This window comes from Hipposideros armiger, unplaced genomic scaffold (assembly GCF_001890085.2).
Source record: "Hipposideros armiger isolate ML-2016 unplaced genomic scaffold, ASM189008v1 scaffold_3, whole genome shotgun sequence".
Taxonomy (NCBI): domain Eukaryota; kingdom Metazoa; phylum Chordata; class Mammalia; order Chiroptera; family Hipposideridae; genus Hipposideros; species Hipposideros armiger.
In genome coordinates this window covers 3,219,492-3,228,001 of record NW_017731353.1, presented here as the reverse complement: position 1 = coordinate 3,228,001, position 8,510 = coordinate 3,219,492, and positions in this window count along the sequence as shown.

Here is an 8,510-nt window from a genome sequence, read left to right as displayed (position 1 = left end):
ATATATATATATATATAAACATGAGCTGACAAACGACCCTGATGCTGTCTAAATAGTAGTATTGATAAGTTCTAGCTGAAGCTGAACTAGCAGGTTGGGAGCACCCCCCTTCCCCAATGCTCTGTGCTCTGGGTCCTAGGATCGAGGATAAAGAGACACACAGGACAGTGGTACCTGCGTCCCACTCCACCCAGGGCAGGGACTGACCTTTTCCTGGTACCTGTCAGGATTCGTGGTAGGGGACAGCAGCCCAACTAGAACCAGCTTGGGCAAAAGATGGGATTTCTTGGCTCATGGCTCCAACTGTGCAGTGGGCGGCGGTGCAACTGGCTTCAGGTACAACTGGATCCAGGCACAAGTCTCCAGGTCTCCTTCTCTCTCCTTCCCTCCCTCCCTCTCCCTCTCTCCTGTGACTTTTTTCTCTGCACTTAAGCTTCCCACTTGCCTATTGCGGGCCCACCTCTCACTATACCTGGAAGAGGCAGCTCTTGGCTTCCTATCTCACAGCTCACACCCCAAAAAGGACTATCCATTTCTCTTGTTTCCAACTCAGAAAATCTCAGGGCAGGACTCTGCCCTCTCCCAAACCTGTGGCCGGGGTTGGAGGGTGGTTGGTAGCCTCGAACTGGAAGCTCATGGTCAAAGAAAGGACTTTCTTCTCAGAGAAGGGTGATAATGGGTGACATGTCAAAGGTGTCCTCCAGAAAGAAGGGTTATAAGCCAAGCTAAGGAGACGGTTTCATGTAGGACTTGGGGAGACAGGGCACAGGCATGGCTGCCTGCCTAGTGGCCTGGGGGATTAGTGCAGCCCACACAGCTCTGGGGTAAGAAAGTTCTCCTTGCCCCTCAACAGGACAATGAGGCTTTAGAGCCATCTGGTACCTCTCAGGAATCACCAGGGGAGGGGAGGCTGCAACCCCCAGGGCAGGGGATCTGGTTGTCCCAGCAGGCTCCATGGCAGGGACAGTGACAGGGGCCTTAGGACAGTGGACATCCGCAAAGAGGCCAGTGTTGGAACTTGACTGGAGTTCATATGTGGCTCCTCCAGGCACTCCCACGCGTAATGGAAAGGTTTTGAAGGGAGGCGAGGTGCTGGCCAGCGGGTGGAAGAAGCGAGGCCACGCTGAGATTAACGTGCCCATCAATATACCCCCAGCTGGTGGGGTCTGGGGACAGCTGGGGAACAGGTAACATTACCTATTCACACGGTGCATTTAAAAGAGGCTAAATAGAAGCTTGAAAATGTTGAAATGGTTGGGAGATTACAGATGACCTTTGTTTCATCACTCATGAATTTCTGTATTTTCCAAATTTTCTACAAGGAGCATGTATCACTTTTTTTTTTTAAAGATTTTATTGGGGAATTGCGGAAGGGGAACAGCCAAATTGTTGTGCTTCAGTCTTAGTTGTGGAGGGTGCAGCTAGCTCAGCTCCAAGTCCAGTCGCCATCAGGCCACCCGACGGCATCTCGTGGCCGCTCAGCTCAAGGTGCCGTGTTCAATCTTAGTTGCGGGTGGGCAAAGCCACCATCCCATGCAGGAGTCGAACCGGAAACCTTGTTGCTAAGAGCGCACGCTCTAACCACTGAGCCATCTGGCTGCTTGTGGGCAGCTCAGGGCAGCTCAGCTCAAGGTGCCATGTTCAATCTTAGTTGCAAGCGAGCATAGCCCACCATCCCATGCGGGAGTTGAACCGGCAGCCTTGTTGTTAGGAGCACGTGCTCTCACCAGCTGAGCCATCCCACCACCTGTTGGCAGCTCAGCGGCAGCTCAGCTCAGGCGCAGCTCACTAGCTCATGTGGGAATCAAACCAGCGACCCTGTTGCTCAGAGCTCATGCTCTTAACCAACTGAGCCACTCGGCCAGCCAACATGTATCACTTTTATATTTAGAAGAAAAAATTAACATTACATTTTTCAGAGAAAAAAATGTGGCATGACAGGTGCTATAAACAATGTAGAGGGTGCTACAGAGCAGGAGGGGAGCAGCTACATTCAGCCTGTCTGGGGCAGGTTCAGCCCCTGAGAGACAGCACATTCAACCAGCAAGCCTCGATTCACCAGAATTCACCGTCCTGCACTCTGTCTTTGTTAAAAGGAGTATAAGACGAGTGACAAGTTCATCTGAGTGATGTTGTGGAGGAGACGTTCTGGAAGGAGCCTTGTTCACTCTCATCTCTGACCCCTGTCCCAGCTCCACCCAGTGCTACCATCCATCATCACAGAATGATTTGCTCAGAGTTGCTAGGTCACCTGGCGAGGGGGGTCGTAAGAGGCAAATGTGCTTGGGAAACGTTTTTGGCAACTTAGGCTGAAACTGATGAGGAAGTGGCCAAGCTCCTCAGAAAGAGCCCTGGATTGGGAGTCTGGAGACCCAGTGGCTGGCCCTGACTCGGCCACAGGCTGACCTTGGGACCTGGGAGGAGTCACTTTCCTAGCAGGCCCAGATTCCCTCATCTGAAGAGACAGAGTGTAAGGAGAGAAGGAAGGTCATCCTAAACCAGTGTTGACGCTCTACCAGTCAAAAAAGCAACCGTTGCCTCCAGCCTTCTGCTGATCAGAGGCTTGTGTCCAATCATAGTAAGAAAAAACGCAGGTGGCAATATCACATTCCACATCTACCTAGGAGCATGGTCATGTGCCTATTTCACTCACTCATTCAATAAATGCATTCATTCATTCAAATGTATATTGAATACCTGTATATGCTAGGCACTGTACTAGGCATCAAGGATGCAGCCAGGAATAAGACAGACAAGGGCCCTGCCCTCATGGAGTGGACATTTTGTGGAGGAGATGATAAGCAAGTGAATCAATAAATAATTAGATAGGTGTTATGGGAAAAGTTAAAACAGAGCTAGAGAGGACTGATGAGGAGGGAGGCCACCACTTTAGATTTAGTGACCAGTGAAGGTGACTGAGTCAGCTTATATTAGTCAGTATAGGATAGGCTGTGCTGAGGTAGCAAGCGACTCCCCAAATCTCAGAGATTTAACACAACAGACTGATTTCTTGACCATGCAGAATCCGACTAAATGGGACAACTCTCCTAAGCTGCCATCTTCCATGCAGTGAGTGACAGCAATTCAGGAGCTAGAGAGTCCTGCAAGGGAGGTGGCTCTCCTATCTTCCACTCATAGCCCACTGGCCGGAAGTCGTCCTGTGACCCACCCAACTGCAAGGGGCCTGGGAAGGAAAGGTGAAGCATGCTGGATGAGCACTAGGAATCTCTACCATACCCGCTGGATGAACGATGGTGGAAGAGCATTCTAGGCAGAAGGAACAGCCACTGCAAAGATTAACATGGGAACTGATCTGGCATGGTCAAAGAATTGGAAGAAGGCTGACATAGCTGAGGCAGAGGGCAAGGGGGAAAGTGGCAGGGGACAGGGCCAGAAAGGAAGACAAGGACAATATAAAGATTTGGTTACAACGACCCATGAAGGGACTTCATGCAGTGGCTGGCACAAAGCAAGCACTCGAGAAATGGTAGCAATTGTCGTGTGGCTATTATAGGGAACTTCCTTCCTTTCCCCAGGTCAGTGGGGAGAGAGGGCCTTGGGGGCGGAAGGAAGGGACAGACCAGTATAACCACAGTCTGGGACAGCTGCCCCAACCAGTTTCTCTGGTCCTGCCGGGCAGGCTGAGTCCCCATGCCAGTCCAGGCTCTGTCCCTCTTCCCAGTGGACTGAGCCCCACGAACATACCCATCCAAGGAAACTTAAGCAAAGAGGGAGGGTGGCAGGATTGTACCAGGGCTGCGAGAAGGTTCCTGGTGTGACATCCCTCCCTGGAAGTTAATATCAGATGAGTGAGTGTGGCTCACCAGGCATAGGCCAAGCGCCAGAGGACTTTCCGGGGCCACCAGGGCCACCCCTATCTGGGGCATCCTTCCAAAACCCAGGCTTATGGATTCAAGCTCAGTCACAGACCTGAGCACAAACTGGGCACTGCCACTTTCTAGGTGATCATGGGCTCTTCACTTCCCCTCTCAGAGTCTCTGGTCCCTTGTCTATAAAATGAGGATGGTGGGTGTCCACCGGCATATAGTAGGTGCCCGTTAAACAAGAGCTGCAATACTGTCACCAGTCAGCTCTGCCCAGATAATAACTCTTCACTGCAAAATGCAGGACGGTTTTCCTTCTGACTCTCTGCTGTTGAACAAAATTGGTGACCTAAGAAGTAAAAAGATGCACGTTTCTCCAGGGGGACCCAATCAAGATCTTTTTACTCTGGGGCTAAGAAAGGAGAGCAGAGGAAGTGCCCTATAAACTATGTTGGATTTTTTTTTTTTGTCTTTCCATAAATTGGCACTTGTGTTTTCAAAACAGTTAATCTCGAGGAAGATGTGTGGGTATCTTCAGAGCCTGACTATGCCTGACAGTCAACATTTATCAGTGAGTGTTTAACAATTTCATTCAGCATGTATGCTTGGCGATTGATTGAATGAATGAATGAATGAATGAATGAATGAATGAATGATAGAGGAGTGAATCAATGAATAGACTATTTATCATTCCAAGGAGTGGTTTAAAAGGGAAACAGTTGCTGAGAGACTGTTTGTTTGCCTCTGCCAATCAGGCCCTTCCCTACCCCCATCTCCCCGAATCTCCCCCTCCTGCCCCCCAACCCAGTCATTTCCTGATATTTCTTTTTTTTTTCAGGGGAGAGCGTGAACGCAGTCCCCTACTACCACAAATTATGCAGTCAAGTTTCCCACATTTGGGGAAATCGCAGGGGCCAGCACACCCGGAGTGCAATGGGTGAGCTTCACCCTGGGAAAACCACCTTCATGACCACGGCATCTCCCCTGCCAGGTAAGTATCCTGATATTTCTTGAACATTCCATGCACCTTCCCACTTTCAATCTCCAACTTCCAGCCACCCTCCAAGCCACTACAAACACACACACACACACACACACACACACACACACACACACACGCACACACCCCACCCCAGGGCAGAACTTGAGGGTCTCCTTTGACACATCAACCAGCCTGGGGAACGCTGGGAAGGCTGAGGAATAAAGCTTCTTTGTTCGGGAAAAATCTGGAGGTCTAAGACAGATAAAGGACCTGGCTGAGAACAGAACAGGTCCACGTGGGGCGGGAGCAGTTAGATCTGTAAGCGACCTGCAGCCATTCTGATTGGATGGACAGCTCCAAAATGCTTTAAGTCAAGAAAGGAAGTAGGTGTTGAGATTCCCAGGTCTGGATCCTCACCTCCATGGGTTCCGCACTGTTCAGCCCTCAGAAAGTCAACTAAAGCTGACTTAAGCAAAGAGGGCGTTAACTGGCTCAGGAACTGGGAAGTCCATGAGTGTTTTAGCTCAGGGCACAGCTGGACCCAGAGGCTCCCATGATGTCATCAGGGCTCACTCACTGTCCCTTGGCACTTCCTGTCTCTCCTTGGCTTCTTAGGTTTTCTCTGGGGCATAAACAAGATGGCCACGGGCCAGGGCCAGCCTCACAGGCATGTGATCAGTGCAATCGCACAGGGCCCACATTCAAAGGACCCCATGCTTGGGGGTTAATATCCTGCGCTCTTCATGGGGTTCAATGTTAATGCTCATTTGAAATCCATAATCATTTTGGCCTTGAATCTGTGCTCTGTAAGTGAAGTCTGATGGGAGAGTGAAGCATGCGCTGAGGGCTTGGAGTTTCCACTCATGTGCTATCCTGCCTCCTGTCACCTCCTCGTCTCCCTGGGACAGGTCCTTGGCCCCACTACCCTAACCACTGGCACCCTGGTCCAGCCTGGCCTCCTCCCCCTCGTGTCCACTGCCACCTCCACCCTGGGCATAGGCACAGGCACAGAGAGGGTTGGGGCCAGGCATACTTGCAGCAGTGTGACAGGGCATGGCGGCAGCCATCGTTGCCCTGGATTGGCAGCACCATGGCCCGTCTGGCAGCCAACCAGAGACTGTGTCTAGGCAACAGCAAGCCTCTCACCTACTCGTGATCTGATTCGGGGCCTGAGACCCTTGGGGATAACCCCTCTGCTGCAGGTTGAGGTGGGGGCCTGTGGGAAGGGGAGGGGCCCGGTCAGCTTCCCTGGGCCAGGGCTTGGGACATCAGTCTGGTGCTTGATGGGAGGGGTAATTCAGCAACTGTCAAGCCCAAGGGAGCGAGGGATCACATACATGGGCACACAAGGCGGGGTGGAGGGGTGCAGGGACGGTCTGCTTGCCAAGCCTGGAAGCACTCCCTCGACAGCTCCACGTGCCTGGTAATCCTTGCCTCCTCCCAGAACAGTCCTGAGTCTGGCTGTGTTAGTCTTTTCTGGTCAGTTCAAGGCACCCCCAGGGTCAAGCCACAAAATACAAGTTGTGTCATTTTGGTGATTCTACACAAATTAGATGCTCTGATATTTGCATTTAAAACTGCTATTGTACAATATAAAGCTAAATGGTAAAATTCATGCTAATCATTTAACATTTTAACCTTTCTTTACTTAGAGAGACATTAAATAGTAAATAAAAAAACTATGACAAATTGAGAGAGCGAGCTGTGGAAGGAAGGAAAAGCCTTCTATGTACCTTTAATGGCACTTTCTCCTGCTTTTTGGGTAAGGGGCCCTGCATTTCCTTTTTTCACTGGGCCCCACAATTACACAGCTGGCCCTGCCACTAGCATCCCAGGGATAACATCCTCCCAGCTTAGCAAACCTGGCATAAGGGGCATCTTCCCAACGGCTCCAACAGGAAGTAGCAGGGATGACACTCATTGGCACAGACTGGGTTACATGCTCATTCCTGAACCAATCACAGCAGATGGGGAGGCAGGGGCTCTCTGATTGGCCAGGTCTGGGCATGTGTCCATCCCTAAGACTAGGGAGCTAGTCAGCCCCCCTCAGCCCCTTCTGATGGCTTCTCCATAGGGAAGAGGGGTTCTATTTCCAGAAGAATGGGGGCTGCACAGCCACCAACCCTTGCTGTCCTTCCATTACACACCCCTCATGCTTAGTTAAAAACAAACAAACAAACAAACAGCTGAACAGAGAGCAATTTAGTTCCACTCTGTGGCCCCTATCTCCCTAGTGTCCTTTGCGGGGTCCTCCTCCCCTTCCTCTAAATGCTGGGGAGGACCCAGGCTTGAGCCTTGGTCCCCTTCTCCCTTCCTGCCACCTCCTCCCAGTGCAGTTCATGCGTTCTCATCAACCCGCTAACAACTCTGTCTCCAGCTGGGATTGTATGCTGAGTGCAGCTCAGGGGTCCACCCCGGCTTGACCTCTCCTCTTGGGGTACCAGGCGTCTCAGAGCTCACCTGAGAGCCACACCCACACCTGTTTCTGCCCCCATCTTTCCCATCCAGTCAATGGCACCACCATTCAGCAAGTTGCTTGGGCCCCAAACTGCAGAACACCTTCACCGCTTCTTTTCTCATGAACCCAAATCCAGTCCATCGGCAAATCCTGGCAGCTGCTTCAGAAAACATTCACAACCCGCACTCTTCTTACCGTCGTGGCTTTTGCCCTCCCGGTCCGGCCATACTGCCTCTCGCCTGGGTTGCTGCACTCGTCTTCCTACTTTTGTTCTTGCCCTCCCCTGCTGTGCATTCTCCTTCTCTCCATTCTCTTACATATGAAAATGTTTAAGTCAGATCATGGCACTCCCAACTCAGAAGATAACATCTTCTCAACTTAGCAACCAGACTCACTCCCCAGCGGTGTAGCCGTCTAAAACCAATTGTGGGGGGGGGGGGTCAAAGCCCATCTGGAGGATCTGCCGATCTCTGTGGTGTAAATACTCCCACCGTGGTCAATTCCAAGCTACCAATGTGACATCAGTGACCGTGGAAAGAGACGTGCACAATCCGTTCTCGAAAAGCCAGCCTGAGAGCCTCAGCAGTCCTGGAACAAAATATGGAGTCCTCACTGCGGCCTACACAGCTTTACGCAACCCAGCCTGGCTGCCTGTCCTCTCATTCTCCCACTCTCGCCACCACTGAGTGCCCTCCAGCCTCCTCCTCGTCGCCCACTGTCAAGGCTGTCCCCACCTCGGGGCTGAGCACTTGCTGCTTCCCTGCCGGCAGTGTTCTTCTCTCAGGCCTCTGCACAAACGTTGCCCTGACTGCCCCTCTAAAAGAATACCTCTTCATCACACTCGCCCACATTGTGTTCACAGCCTTTATCGCTGCCCGATGTTTTGCTCTGTATTTATTTGTTCATTCATCTGTCTTCCTCACTAGAGGAAGTGTAAACTCCACAAGGGCTCACTGCGCTGTCCCCAGCCCCTGGAAAGGACAGTGCTTCGCACACAGTCGGTGCTCAGTAAACTTCCGTTGGCTGAACGAGCCCACTTCCTGGGGTCAGGCAGGCACTGGGAAGATGGCCATGAATGAGCCCTGGCCCCCATCAGCGAGACAGAGGAGGCCCCAGGAGGAGGCCCAGAGATGTGGAGAGGACCCGACTGTCCCTGGGAGAGTCTTGAGTGCCAGGTGACCGCTTGGACCTTACCCTACTCTGTCAGGTGACATCTTTATCAAAAGCAGGGCAGCTCCTAAGGGCC